At 40.6% G+C, this 14,535-nt stretch overlaps 1 protein-coding gene across 4 annotated transcripts in view; it reads right to left on the bottom strand.

Annotated features, from left to right (window-relative positions):
* LOC137268944 (uncharacterized) overlaps nucleotides 1–14,535 on the bottom strand; it is a 280,426-nt gene that overhangs the window by 27,280 nt on the left and 238,611 nt on the right. The gene's annotated exons all lie outside the window — the stretch shown is intronic.

Below are 14,535 nucleotides of genomic sequence, written 5' to 3'. Positions count from 1 at the left end.
TAATTAGACTTCGTACATTGCACAACAAATTGTCAGATTAACGTGAATTTCAGATTATCAGATTCTGAATACTGATCCCTTTCAAGGTCAAAAACAGGACAATTATGATTCATATTAAGTGGTGTGTGTATATGAGTATGTATGTAATTATTGTTGGGAAATGACCTCTCAAACCATATTTGATTATCAAATTTAGATCACACCTTTCACAATTTAACAACTTTTCGCTGTCTTGACAGCTTGCTCTGCCTGTCCATTGCTTTGAGGGTAGGCTGGTGATGTAGTAACATGACTGAAGTCCCAGATTTGGGCAAGTTTTCTGAATTCATTACATGAATATTGGTTCCACTGTCTGTGACACAGACATCAGGTATGCTATTTCTGGCAACTGTCTATTGATCTTGTTGTCCACTATTGGAGAGTGTGCATTGGGAACATAGTCAGTCTGACACAAATTTTAGAAGTAGTCGACTGAAGTTGTGATGATCTAATACAAACAGATGAGAACCAACTTTAGCCCATGGTTGGTCATGTACATTGTGAGTGATCGCTGGTTTCTTTGGTTGTTCTGTGTTTTTACAACAACATAAAGTTCTGCATTGATTCCAGGCAGTAGATGTTCTCAGGCTCTGCAGAGAACTTTGGAGAGCATATCCTTTCCAAGATTTGGGAGGATCACTGCTCTGTACCCTCCAAATATCAGTCCATCTTTAACCGGAAGGTAATCCCAGGCATGATAGTATAGTTTAACGACTTCTAGTACTTTGGAGATTAGATCTGGCAATCCTTGCCAGATGTTGTCATACTAAGTTTGAAGATCTTTGGCCTCCACTGTATGTTAATTAATTTCTTCTCTCTGCACTCTCTGGAGCAACTGGAACATAGTCTACCTCTTCCTTCAGCCTGCAATGGGAGCTCTGCTTCGGGTATCAACAAGAAGAATTTCTTTTCCCAGTTTATACCTGAGGCAAAGTTCATACCATTGCAAGCACAGTATCATGCGTTGCAGGTGCTTCAGTGCCTTATGTAATGACTTTAACCATTATGACTTCCAGTGCTTTGTGGTTGCCTTGGACACTCTCAGATCGGTTGTACATGTACTGGTGGATTTTTTCCATCCCAGAGACAACTGCTAAGAGTTCCTTTTCTGATTGGGCATATCTGGTTTCTACATCTGTGAGTGCTCTTACCAGCGAAACTGACGGGTTGACCGTTCTGGAAAAGTGCAGCACCCAGTCTTTTCACTGACTCATCATACTGGAGAGTGACTGGGTCATTGCTCTCTAAGAACTTGAGTACAGGGTGATTGCTCACCCTCTGTTTCTCACTCTCTACTGCTTTGTCATGTATGTCTTTTCAGCACCATTCTACATCTTTGAGGGTTAGTTTCCCAAGCGGCTCACACACAACGCTTAAGTTTGGAAAAAACTTGCTCAAATAGTTCACGAAACTGACTAAGTGATGAACCCTGGCGACATCAACAGCAGGTAAGGGCTGGGGGCTCCTCAATATAGCATTGTTTAAGTCCTTTCGGTTAATACATACCCTAGCCTGGAGACCCATGAAGTTGGTTCACTGACAAGGTATATATGGTAAGACCCTTCTAGAAGTCCAGTCACAGTGTACATCCTTCAATTCTTCTCTAACAACCTTGCGAGTAAGGAAGAGAAGGTTAGTATGGTACTGTTGAAATAAAAAAAAAAGTTCCCATTGATCTCGACAATTTATGTAGTTGACATGTGAAAGTGTGAAACATCTCTAAGTTCAGCCTAACGCCAGTTCCAGTGGTAAGGAGATAGGAAATGTGAACAAGAGTCATCAGAAGATGACATATCCCCCAAGCCCCCACATATTTGAAAGGACAAATCATCCGACAGTTACATATTGTGTTTTTAGACCAAATCTGAATTGTTTCCATGGATTTCATGAAAAATATAAATGCCATGTATCTGTAATCAGAAAAAGTCACCATTTGAAGATCTGTCTCGTAAATCTGCCAAGATCATTTGAAAGATATGAAATGGTTTTTGACATGTGCTCTGGAAACGAAGTCAGTAACGTGTTCATGGAACCGAGAAAATAATACATCATAAAAACCTGTAAATACCAAAAGGCACCCCTTTGGGTTCTGTTTCGGAAACGGAACACGCCTCTCACTTTTGAGACAAAGTCCGAAACATTGCCATGGAAACCGAGAAACTAAGAAATCACAAAAACCTGCAAGTAGCAAAAGGCACCACTATAGGTTCAGATTGATATATCTACCAAGTTTTGCAGAAAAATATTGAATGGTTTTTGAGTTCTGCTCCGGAAACAAAGCCCATCCCTCCATTTTGAGACTAAGTCTGAAACGTTTCCATGGAAAATGAGAAAATAATACATCACAAAAACCTTTAAAAACCAAAAGGCACCACTTTCAGGTCTGTCACACATATCTAGAAAGTTTTACGGACAAATATTAAGAAGTTTTTGAGTTCTGCTCTGGAAACAAAACACACCTCTCATCATTTCCATGGAAACCAAGAAAGTAATAATTCACAAGATCCTGTACATAGCAAAAGGCACCATTTCAGGTTCTGACTGATATATCTACCAAATTTTGCAGAAAAATATTGAAAGGTTTTTGAGTTCTGCTCCGGAAACGAAACACACCTCTCACTTTTGAGACTATGTAGGAAAGCTGGGTGGCTTGACCGTGTAAGTATGTTTGATGATACTCAGCACGTGTATTTATATTGTTATAAAGACTGGCCGATATGTACACTGATAATGGATGTATATTGTGTATTGTTATTATGGTATTGTAATAAAGTATTACAGTGATAAATTGTTTCGTTTTATGTGGAAAGGAAACAAGAATGGAGGCCTATCGGTTAAAAATTGACAGAGTTTAATCATGTATGATGACTTATGTTTATATCAGTCAGTGTGGTATACATACCGTGGACAAGAAGTGTCTGGTCTGGGCAAAGTGGACAGCTTAGAATAATTGGTAATCATTGTTACCAATGCCACAGTTTATTTTGCCAGCTTGTGTTATTACGTTGGCAGCTTGGCACTTGAGGCTAGTGATAGGTACTCCCTAGTTTGGTTGTAGGTTGGCATCCTTCCCACGTGGGTGACTCCACTGTTCCTGGGGGCATGGTGGGCGAGTGGGGGCATGGTGAGCTAGTGGGGGCATGGTGGGTGAGCTGGCTAAGGCGCCAGGCTAGTGATCCAGCAAGGTTGAGGTTTCGGGATCGAGCACACCTGTGACCGGGTGTAAATACCTTGGAGTCAACTTTGTGTGCAGACTCTTTCTGTGTTGTCACAACCCCTAGTGTACAGTACACAACCCTGCACACTTAAAAGAACCCACGAATCTGTTGGTATATGACCAGATGGTAGCCACATGAACACGAGCATACACCTAGTTGTGGGTACAGCAACGTGCAGTTAACTTGGACAAAGTGCTGTGACTATGTGTGCCAGATCACCCAGCTGTCAATTGGGTACCTCGTTAGGATGAGAGAGCCACAATAAACTCAAAGTGCCTAGTGGCAGCAAGAGTTGTATACTCCCCAGTGAGTTGAGATTGAAATACGATGTGCTGCTGAGATTGCAAAAAATGCAAAAAACGATATGTAGTGGAAACCAAAAGATGTTTCAAAACGAGGCTGAATGAACACTATGCTCACAGCACACACAACAGAGATAAACCTGTTACAATCAACCTCAACTCGTAAAAACATGGCAAATCAGATCTCACTTATGAGATCATCACACAACTCAGAGAGGACCCTGAGCTTGTTAGCACCACCAAAAAGAGGAGATCACTCGAACTAAAGTGAATATTCAGACTCCACATGTTCGCCCCGCAAGGCCTCAATGACAAGATAGTCGGCTAAGGTATCCCCCTACTTCTGGTGTTAAGTTTATGATGAGGCGGAAAAACAAGGGGTTGTAAGTGGTACTTCCGACAAACTAGATGTATTGTAATTAAACATGGGGAAATTATGACAGATTTGAAGTTCTATGAAAGTACAGTTCAAACAGTATGGTTATAATATTACATTTCAAGGACCAAAGTATCCATGTTTGGTTTTGGTGGATTTACAATACCACAGCGCTGAATCTACAACATCAGGTGACCATCAAGTCCTGAAAACCTGCAAGGTGTGAACTGTGTCAGAAATTTGGTAAGTGTACGATCTACAAGCAATGCAGAGACTTAAATAATTGAAATATAATGCTGCTTGTATGATTGCTACTGCATATTTACAGAAACATGCGGAATATATGTTTATATCATTGTCAATTTTGCGAGGAAAGTTTGATAGATGATAAGGTCGTAAGTGTAATCCCTCTGCTGATTCTGGTATATCACTTCAGGGTCATAACTGACACTTGCGACTCTTTGTCACCTGATTTGGAGTCACATCACAGTCATTTAAAAAGATACATATACACTAATAATTCCATCTTTTGTTGCAGGCAAATGCTAATGAAAACTAGGACATTCTAAATCACTGGTCTTCGGGACAAATTTAACATTTTCCTAAACTGACATTGTAGGAATTGTGTTATTAACTGGGAACTCTGGCTTTTTGTGCTGAACTGATCTGGAAGACTTTAAAGGTCACATGCAACCAAAAAGTCTAACATAATTAAAACACAATCATCACTTATTCATGACATCTAATATACATTACTGCTTGTTAAAAACAAATAAACAAAATTATAAGCGTACAATCGCTATTCAAAAGTGCAATATTTTTTACTTGGGCTTACTTCCCTTGAAACGAAGCCCTCGGGAGACCAAACGCAGTCATAGTGGGTGGCTGTGCACTCAAGGGTAACGAGGACTCCGACTGGCTGGTTCATTTGCTGATACGCCGAGGGCTCATTGTGTGTACAGAAAGATGATCTTTTTGATGGGCCTTTTATAAGTATGGCTAGTCACAAGAGAGTAAGATTCTTTATGGATAACAACTTCTTTTGTTGTACTTGATGCATCATTTCAGTATGGATTCATATACCGTTGTCAAACGAAATCATTTACACTAGAATGAGTTGTTATCCCTAGAGAATGTATATAAAGATGCTGGGTTTTGTAAATACACATTCTCTGAATTTGAGTTCTATCAAATCAAAAATCATCTCAGCAGAGATGGTGAACTACTGCGTGACTGGAAAGTGTCATTCGTCCAAGTACAAAGCAGGACTTGAAAGAGTTTGCACCAGTTTCCGTCAAATCCAGTCATCCGAAAAAATGGCTGTAGTTTGTTTGCAACCCACAGACATAAAAACTTGTCACGTGTACAAGTATCACACCTGCCTAATTACATAATGTGGCAGTGACTGGACTCGGGTGCACGAGTCATAAATCAGTTTATTTTCTTTATGGCGTATAGCCTGATAGGTGTTAAATTCAAATTGCATGTGGTCAATGATTGAAGCTGTCTATTGTATATTGTCTTTAGCAGACAGGCAGGCAGACATACACGTGTCAATAAACCAGACATTAAGCTTTCTCTGTGACAGAGGCTGCTTACCACAATCAACAAGTTTTTCTTATGTATCGAGTAGATTATTTACTTGTTTGTGTACACAACCAAGATTAGACTACTGTTCACAACCTCATACTCCGAGCATGCAAACTGTTTCAAGCTCCGCGAACCTATTCACTGCGCATGCGTTATGGGCGCTGCGCAGCACCGCTGTTGAAACCAGTTTTCCCCCCAGCGCTGGGGGAATTTCGTGAATCGTTTGAACTCCGATTTCGCGGGGTTTTTTTTTCCATCGCGTTTTTTCTCAACCTTATAGACTGAATTGGCACTTTTCACGATTTGTTTCGGTAAGTGCATACCTAAAGGTATCAGAATCTGCAAAGTTGTGTTTTACGTTACATGTGACCTTTAAAGTAGGTGGCATACAAGTTGTTACATTTATGTTTGTGCAGTGAAAAGGTTGTACGTTTGCCATCCTTGTCTTTGTGGATGCACTGACTGCAAATCCGTAATAGGTGCTAATTAACAGATCAAACCAATGGGTCAGCGATGAAAGGGAAAATAGTCACGTGTGAAGAAGGTTGAGATGGGTGAAGATCATATTTCTCCGAATATTACTGAGCCCTATAACGGTGATACTGATATGTCTGATGACAATTTTGATGAAGCTAGTATCTGCATGAATGAAAATATTGATGTCACCATTAGTGCATCTCTAACAACCAATCTTCCACAACTGAATGACACGGTTGCTGCAAGTCACATCAATGATAATGAGTTGTCAGATGATAGTTTTATTGAAGCTCTTGTAACAAGTTTTGAGGAAATTGAAAACAGTATTTCAAAGGCTCTTGCCCCTAAAGTGTATGACAACAATGGAGCAAAGAAGTTTCTTGCCTTTGATGAGCAGAAGGAGGAAGACAGTGGGGCATGAAAGATTCTTACCTGTAAGGACCATCAGATGGATGAGAGTGGCGAAGAGAAGATTCTCGCATGTGAGTAGCAGAAGATGGATGGCAGTAGAGCAGAGAAGATTCTCACCTGTGAGGAGCAGTCAGTGGATGAGACTGGAGCAGAAAATAGTCTTACCTGTGAGCAGTAGATGGACGAGCATGGAGCAGAGGAGATTCTTACCTGTAAGGACCAATTCAGATGGATGAGAGTGGCGAAGAGAAGATTCTCGCATGTGAGGAGCAGAAGATGGATGGCAATAGAGCAGAGAAGATTCTTACCTGTGAGAAGCAGTCAGTGGATGGCAATAAAGCAGAGGAAATCTTTATTTGTGAGGAGCAGCAGGTTGACGACAGTAGAGCAGAGATGATGCCTACCTGCGAGGAGCAGCAGGTGGATGGTAACAGCCGAGATGATGCTTACCTGTGAGAAGCAGCTAGTGAATGAGAATGGAGAAGGGAAAATTCTTCTCCGTAAGGACCGCCAGATGGATGAGAGTGGTGAGGAGAAGATTCTTGCAAGTGATGGATGACAGCAAGTGGATGACAGAGCACAGATGATTCTCACCTGTGAGGACCATCTGGTGGATGAGACTGGAGCAGAAAATAGTTTTACCTGTGAGCAGCAGATGGATGAGCATGGAGCAGAGAAGATTCTTACCTGTGAGGAGCAGCAGATTGATGCAAGTGTAGCAGACACCATTTTGAACTTTGATGTGCACCAGATGGGTGACAGTAGAACAGAAATGATGCTTACCTGTGATGAGCAGCAGGTGGATGGCAGTAGAGCAGAGAACATTTTTACCTTTGAGGAGCAGCAGTTGGATGGCACTAGAGCAGAGAACATTCGTACCTGTGATGAGGAGCAGATGGATGGCAGTAGAGCAGAGAACATTTTTACCTTTGAGGAGCAGCAGTTGGATGGCACTAGAGCAGAGAACATTCGTACCTGTGATGAGCAGCAGGTGGATGGCAGTAGAGCAGAGAACATTTTTACCTTTGAGGAGCAGCAGTTGGATGGCACTAGAGCAGAGAACATTCGTACCTGTGATGAGGAGCAGATGGATGGCAGTAGAGCAGAGAAGATTCTTACTTCCACGAATACAACATTCACTGATTCAGCGAATATTGTATCCAAGATAGCACATGTGAGCAATGCAGACAGTCCCGATCTGAATCAGTTTCCAGTGCTTCAAACCAATGTTTATAACATACCAAGCTTTACCAAGTGACAATTACTGCACTTTCTCAAGCCATAGTCAGACATCTGACTTCATGGAAAACAAATCGTATACAGTTGACATCAACAAGATTCCAGTTTCAGAAGTAAATCTTTGGTCATTCAATGATAGAGATGATGCGTCTATCATGGCATAAAATCTGAAAGAAATATTGAAGCGTAAATGCCAAAAGACATCCCAAACCAGAACAAATCAAGTTTTGCCTCAAGTGTCTTCAGAAAACACAGAAAAAACTTTGCTACTAATGCAGCTAGTGAAGAAGCACAGTTAGCTGATAAAGGACCGCACACACCTGACAAAAATAATGATAAGCAGCAGCAATGGTTGTCAAGAAGTCATACTTGCAATCCAGAAAAATGAAATCAAATGAATGGAAAAGAGAAAGAAACAATGAAGAGGAGTACACAAATACTCGAGGAAAAAGAGTCCCAATGAGAGAATGTAAACAATGTCCATGCAAATGCAAATGTTTCTGCAGAGCATTCAAAGATGAAGACAGGTACCATGTTTTCTCATCCTATTGGAAATTATCGTATGAAAGACAGCATGTTTTTTTTAAACGTCATGCAAAGGCAACTGAGAAAAACAGACGTACGAAAAAATAGTCAGCTTCAAGATATAGTCGGTCGTATGAGTACCATCTCCCATCTGACGCAATTATGCTACAGGTGTGCAAAGCATTTTTCTGTAAACATTAGGCATAGGTGAAAAGACTGTGTATTACACGATTATGAAAAGGAACGATATTCACTCTGTTGACCAAAGAGTGAAGAAAGACCAAAATTCCACAGGTAGAATGCACTCGAGTTCAGGATCACATAATGTCTTTTGCGAAAGTAGACTCTCACTATTGCAGGCTATCTTCACAAAGGCAATATCTTTCAAAGGATCTCTCAATTAAAAAAATGTACAGACTGTACAGAGAAGAACGCAAAAGAAACAATCACATTCCCGTCAAGCAACACATATACAGCTCAATATATAGAACTGAATTCAACTTGGTTTCCATGTGCCCAAAAAGGCTAACTGCGCCTTCAGCTGTCTCAGTAGTCATGAGGTCCAAGTATAGCAGACAAGGCCGGTATGCAGAACTGTCTGTCCGGTTGACCTGTCTGATTTTCTCCATTACTCTTGGTAGCAGTACTGGAGGGGTACCAGTGACACAAAGGTTGCTGTCTGTTAGTTGAACCTTGTTGCAAATAAGTCTATTTGCAGTGATCCGAACTGATCCAGCTGATTAGTTGAAAATGTCTCCCGATGCAGCATATACTCAGTTGGTGATAGACAAAGAGAGCGAGATAAGGCGTCTGCCATATACATGACGTTGCAGGTTCCTGGTATGTGAGATACTTTTATTTGGAGATTCAGACTGTTGACCACATCAAAGAGTAGAAACGTCAGGTGTAATAGAGGTGGAGGTCTCGTTGACCCTTGTTTACGTAGATGGATAACATGCATCACCACTTTCATCTCCAGCTGGTTGATGTGAAGAGCTCGATCTTCCTTCTTCCAGAATCCCGCTGCAACATCGTTATTTAGATGGGCATTCCAACCTAGAAGAGACGTGTCTACCTAAAGATGGTTGTAGAATGCAGGCTCTAATATGTAAATTCCTGCACAAACATTGACTGGCGAGTCTACCATAGCAGGTATGATCTCAAGATGTCCAGCGTCGTAAACTGGTCAGAACATGAAACCATGACTCAGGAACTGCTGACATAGATGCAGTAGTGGGCATCTTCATCTGGTCATATCCTGAGGTGACGTGACCAGATCGACTAGACATTATCACTGAGAGAGTAGAACTTGTTCTTATCATCGGCTTGAACTTTGACCCACCAACCTTTCGACAGCGATGTATCTCAACATAGTGATGAATCAAACCCCGAGGCCTCATTCGAGCTGAGTTAGTAACTTGATACTGAAGTCTACGTGTTGATTGAGTTGACGTCTATCTTGTAAGATCATTGTGGGGACTACTGATGATCTTATATGCCTCGTATGCATCTGATGGAGGGCTCCACATGGTAAAGAGGGAAGTGATGAGCGTTGAAAGGTGGCATATGTTGTTGTTGAAATTTGGATGCTGACTTAAATGCTGTAGATAACTTCTCAGAAATGGTAGATATCGGAGCTATCGCCGGAAACGTTAATGTGTGTCTTCCTTCTTCATCCTATAAGCGTTGGGTTAGTCAGAATCCTTGGATGGTGGGACTAAGTCCAGACCATTCATGATCAAACATGTGACTTCCGAGTCTGAAAAGAGGGCTTCCTCCGGAGATGACGATCGGTAGTATGTCTTCATCCTTCCATGAGTGCGACACATTCGATGGATGCCGATGATCCTTCTAATGTGACTCCAGGTCTGAAGGCCTTGACGAGTGCTGACTGATGAAGATCTTCTTCATTGAAGAGTAGACCTGTGAGCGCACTCACCCACGTGAGTGCACTCGTCTGTCCTGGTTCACTCACTCGTCCATGCATGTGCACTTACGTGGCCACACTCACCTATGCCGGTGCAGTCACTCCACGTAGGTGGATCTCTCTCCGGACTGTGACGGGATGATAAGGACGATGGTGACGATCCTCCTGAGCAGGTGTGTGTACATGCCTCCTGTTCATCCTCTGGAGTGAGTGCTAGTTGAGTGCTCTTGCACAGCGCAGCAGTCGACGCAGTTGAAGATTGCAGTCTTCATTCTTCTTCAACAAGACTTCCTGACTCGTAGGGGTGTTTGCTGTTATGACTGAGTCTGCTGACGAAGTCTGTGTCGTCTGACGACCCAGAGCGGTGACGATGCAGTCGTGGTCGTGGAGTAAAGAGCATGGCAGGTCAATGGCCAGTTGCACAGGAAAGGGGAGGCTATACGTGGGTGAGTGTATTTTACGTCCGCTTCTTTTAGAAGGGAACTTCAAGTGATTCCAGGTGTTCCACTACCTTCGCCAGGGAAGAGGAGACAAGCAATAAGCATGAGTCAGGATAAGGAAAAATTACATATTTTACTACCTGTGAAAAGTAATTTTGATTTTGTAAGTCAGTGAAAAGAAACTTAAATGTCATTTATCCTCAAACAGGGCATTTTTGAAAATTGCTAAGTCACAGGCTAAAGTCCGTTAGAATTATTGAAATTATGGTTTGTTTTCATCAGTAAGAAAATCAAAACTACTTTTTACTAGTAGTTAAATATGTATTTGAATCAGGATTTTGCATGACACAACCTGTAACATAAAGACTTCTTCCAAGGACGCAAGGTGTTATTATATTATAAGCAATTTCATGCAAAATCCTATAGTCCATCAATAAAATACATATTTTAATACCAGTAGAAAGTAATTTTGATTTTGTAAGTCGGTGAAAACAAACCTAAATAGCATTCATCCTCTGACAGGGCGCTGCCATTTTTGAAAATTGTGAAGTCACTGACTAAAGTCCATTTGAATTAATGAGATTATGGTTTGTTTTCATCAAGTTAGAAAATCAAAACTACTTTCTACTTGCAGTTAAATTTGTATTTGAATCAAAACGAGTGATATATAATTCACCTGCAGATTTCCCAAGTGATGTGTCTTAACAGTTTAATATACGAAAAGGTGATGTATCGTGTTAGGTTTTTCACATTGCTGTGTAGTCTCATTGGTCACGCAAGACAACACACAAATCCGAGAAGATTTCTTTCACAGTAAGTTTTGTTACGTGTATGTATAATCTATCCAGACATGATTGTATGCATTGATTGGTTGTTTATGAATATTCAAACTTGTATACGTTTGCATGTTTTTGTATTGCCATGTCAAAGGGAAGTAACTCTACTGTAGTGGTGTTCATAAAGGTTTATTTCAGTAGTCCGTACGTTTCACTATCTGAACGTTTTTGATGAAAACAGAAGTGTCCGGATTAACGCGGCCTCTCTCTCTCTCTCTCTCTCTCTCTCTCTCTCTCTCTCTCTCTCTCTCTCTCTCTCTCTCTCTCTCTCTCTCTCTCTCTCTCTCTCTCTCTCTCTCTCTCTCTCTCTCTCTCTCTCTCTCTCTCAACAAAATTATAAGCGTACAATCGCGATTCAAAAGTGCAATATTTTGTACTTGGGCTTACTTCCCTCGAAACGAAGTCCTCGGGAGACCGAACCCAGTCGTGGCAGGTGGATATGCACTCAAGTGTAACAACGGCTTCCGATTGGCTGTTTCATTTGCTGATATGCTGAGGGTTCATTGTGTGTACAGAAAGATGATCTGTTTGATGGGCATTTTAGAAGTATAGCCAGTCACAAGAAAGTAAGATTCTGTATGGATAACAACTTCTTTTTGTGTACTTGATGTGTCGTTTCAGTATGGATTCATATACTGTTGTCAAACAAAATCATATACACTAAAAGAAGTCGTTATCCATGAAGAGTGTATATAGAGATGTTGGGTTTGGAAAATACATGTTCTCTGAATTTGCGCTCGATCCAATCAAAAATCATGTCAGTAGAGATGGTAAACTACTGCGTGACTGGAATCTGTCATTCGTCAAAGTACAAAGCAGGACTTGAAACTAACAAGAGTTTGCACCAGTTTCCGTCAGATCCAGTCATCCGAAAAACATTAATGTAGTATGTTTGCAACCCACAGACATAAAAACATGTCATGTGTATCACACCTGCCTAATTACATAATGTGGCAGACACGGGACTCGGGTGCACGAGTCATAAATCAACTTATTTTCTTTATGTCTGATAGGTGTTAAGTTCAAATTGCATGTGGTCAATGATTGAAGCTGTGTATTGCATGTTGTCTTTAGCAGACAGGCAGGCAGACATATAGGTGTCAATAAACCAGACACTGAGCTTTCTCTGTGACAGAGACTGCTTACCACAATCAACAAGTGTTTTTACGTAACGAGTAGATTATTTACTTGTTTGTGTACACAACCAAGATTAGACTAATGCTCACGACCTCAGACGCTGGGCATGCATACTGTTTCAAGCTCCGCCAACCTATTCACTGCGCATGCGTCACGGGCGCAGCACAGCTGTTGAAACCAGTTTTCCCCCCACGGCTGAGGGGAATTTAGTGAAACATTTGAACTCCGATTTCGCGGGCTTTTTTTCATAGCGTTTTTTTCAACTTTATAGGTTGAATTGGCATTTTTTATGATTTGTTTCGGTAAATGCATACCGAAAGGTACCAGAATGTGCAAAATTTGTGTTTTATGTTGCATGTGACCTTTAATAAAATCCAGATATCTTTTTTTACAAACCGAAGATTGCCCAATCAGTAATTTCTTAACAAATGTGTCTTATTAAAGGGGCACTGATGTGCAGCCAATGATGTTTCTCGCCAACAGTCTAATTACGAAATCAAACTGCAAATTGGTCAGTGCCCGCTCCTTTGACCGTGACGGATAAAGGAACTGGGCTCCTGTCCATATTAGCAGAATTTCTTCACCCAAAAGAGTCAGGAGGCCGGATGCCCATCATATGCCATTATTTAAAAATATCCATGGTATTCCTTGTCTGATCATAACAAAATATCCCAGTGTAGTTTGTTTCGGATGCTTGGATGGTATAGTTACTCAATTTGATCCTATTTCTGTGTTTTTAACCTCGATATTTAATCATGTTACATGAAAATATGATGTCTACAGGCACGTAGCAAGCCATTTGTTTCCCTCCGGAAGATTGCAAAGCTTTATATTTAAGTAATTTTGAGTGTTGGTTCAGCTGTGATAGCAAATATCATACGTAAACATTTGGTAGCTATGGTAGCTACAATGGTTTATTATTTATGATAATAAAAACACACAGTTGATTTATTTGAATTCGTAAACAATAAACGATGACTTTGCCTTCGATAGAGAAATCTGAAAATTTTCTAACGTAAAAAAAACCCTTATTTCACCTATTTACCCAAGTACACAGCAAATGCCTGTATGTATTCCTTATGTAACGAAATTCCGTTGGTATCCTCAAAACACTTTCGGCCCATAAGTGTTTTCAGGCTGCATGCAACACAGAGATTACATCTTCCTTGCTGTAACTCGCGTTTCATGGTGTAAACCTACACGTGTTATTTGTCATCATTCTCTGGATGGTCAATTAATGAATTCATAACAGGTATAATTAGTAGTAACACCACTTTGGTTACTCAACAAAGGTTCCCATTTGGCATTTCTCCTGTCTGGAGTAAATACTCAACATTATAAATTAAGGTCTGTAATGGCAAATGTATTGTATGTTATGTAATATGTGCATGTAAGTGATGCAAGAGGGTTTATCAGCTGAGTTACAAAAACAAACATTGATCAAAGGATTAACCGATAACACACTGATTGATTAATTACTTTTATCTTCTGGCAGATTTGTCAAAAGGCAGTGTGTGTAGATGACTACACCCTGTCGTAAAGTGTGAGTGCAAAAACAACATCCTCCCTTCAAAGAATTAACCACCCTTGCGTTGATTGATTGATTGCTCATTATTGGTTAACTAAATTACTTAGAATAGCGGACATCATACAGTTAGTTGCCAGGTGTGCTATCTTGGGAGACCAATGAGATGTTTATCTGGTTTTCACCAACGAAAGACGTGAAACGATGTGTTACTTTTTCGCAAATTAGACAGTTGTAAGACACGCGACACAGAGCAGGATTATTTACCAGCTGCAGATGAATGGAATACAATTTCTTTTATGTGGATATTGATGGATACATTCCTGAACAAGGTAGTAGCCTGACATTGTTGCAATAAAATTAGTCTATTTAACATTCATTATTTGCATTTTGTTTTAATCTATTTGTTGTAGCATTCAGCAGAATCTGTATGACAGAAAACACACACTAGATCGTGTATGTGTGTGAAATAGGATCCACATTGACAATCTAT

This window comes from Haliotis asinina, chromosome 16 (assembly GCF_037392515.1).
Source record: "Haliotis asinina isolate JCU_RB_2024 chromosome 16, JCU_Hal_asi_v2, whole genome shotgun sequence".
Lineage (NCBI taxonomy): Eukaryota > Metazoa > Mollusca > Gastropoda > Lepetellida > Haliotidae > Haliotis > Haliotis asinina.
Note: the sequence above shows the minus strand (reverse complement) of the source record. Positions and strands in the feature narration are given on the sequence as shown.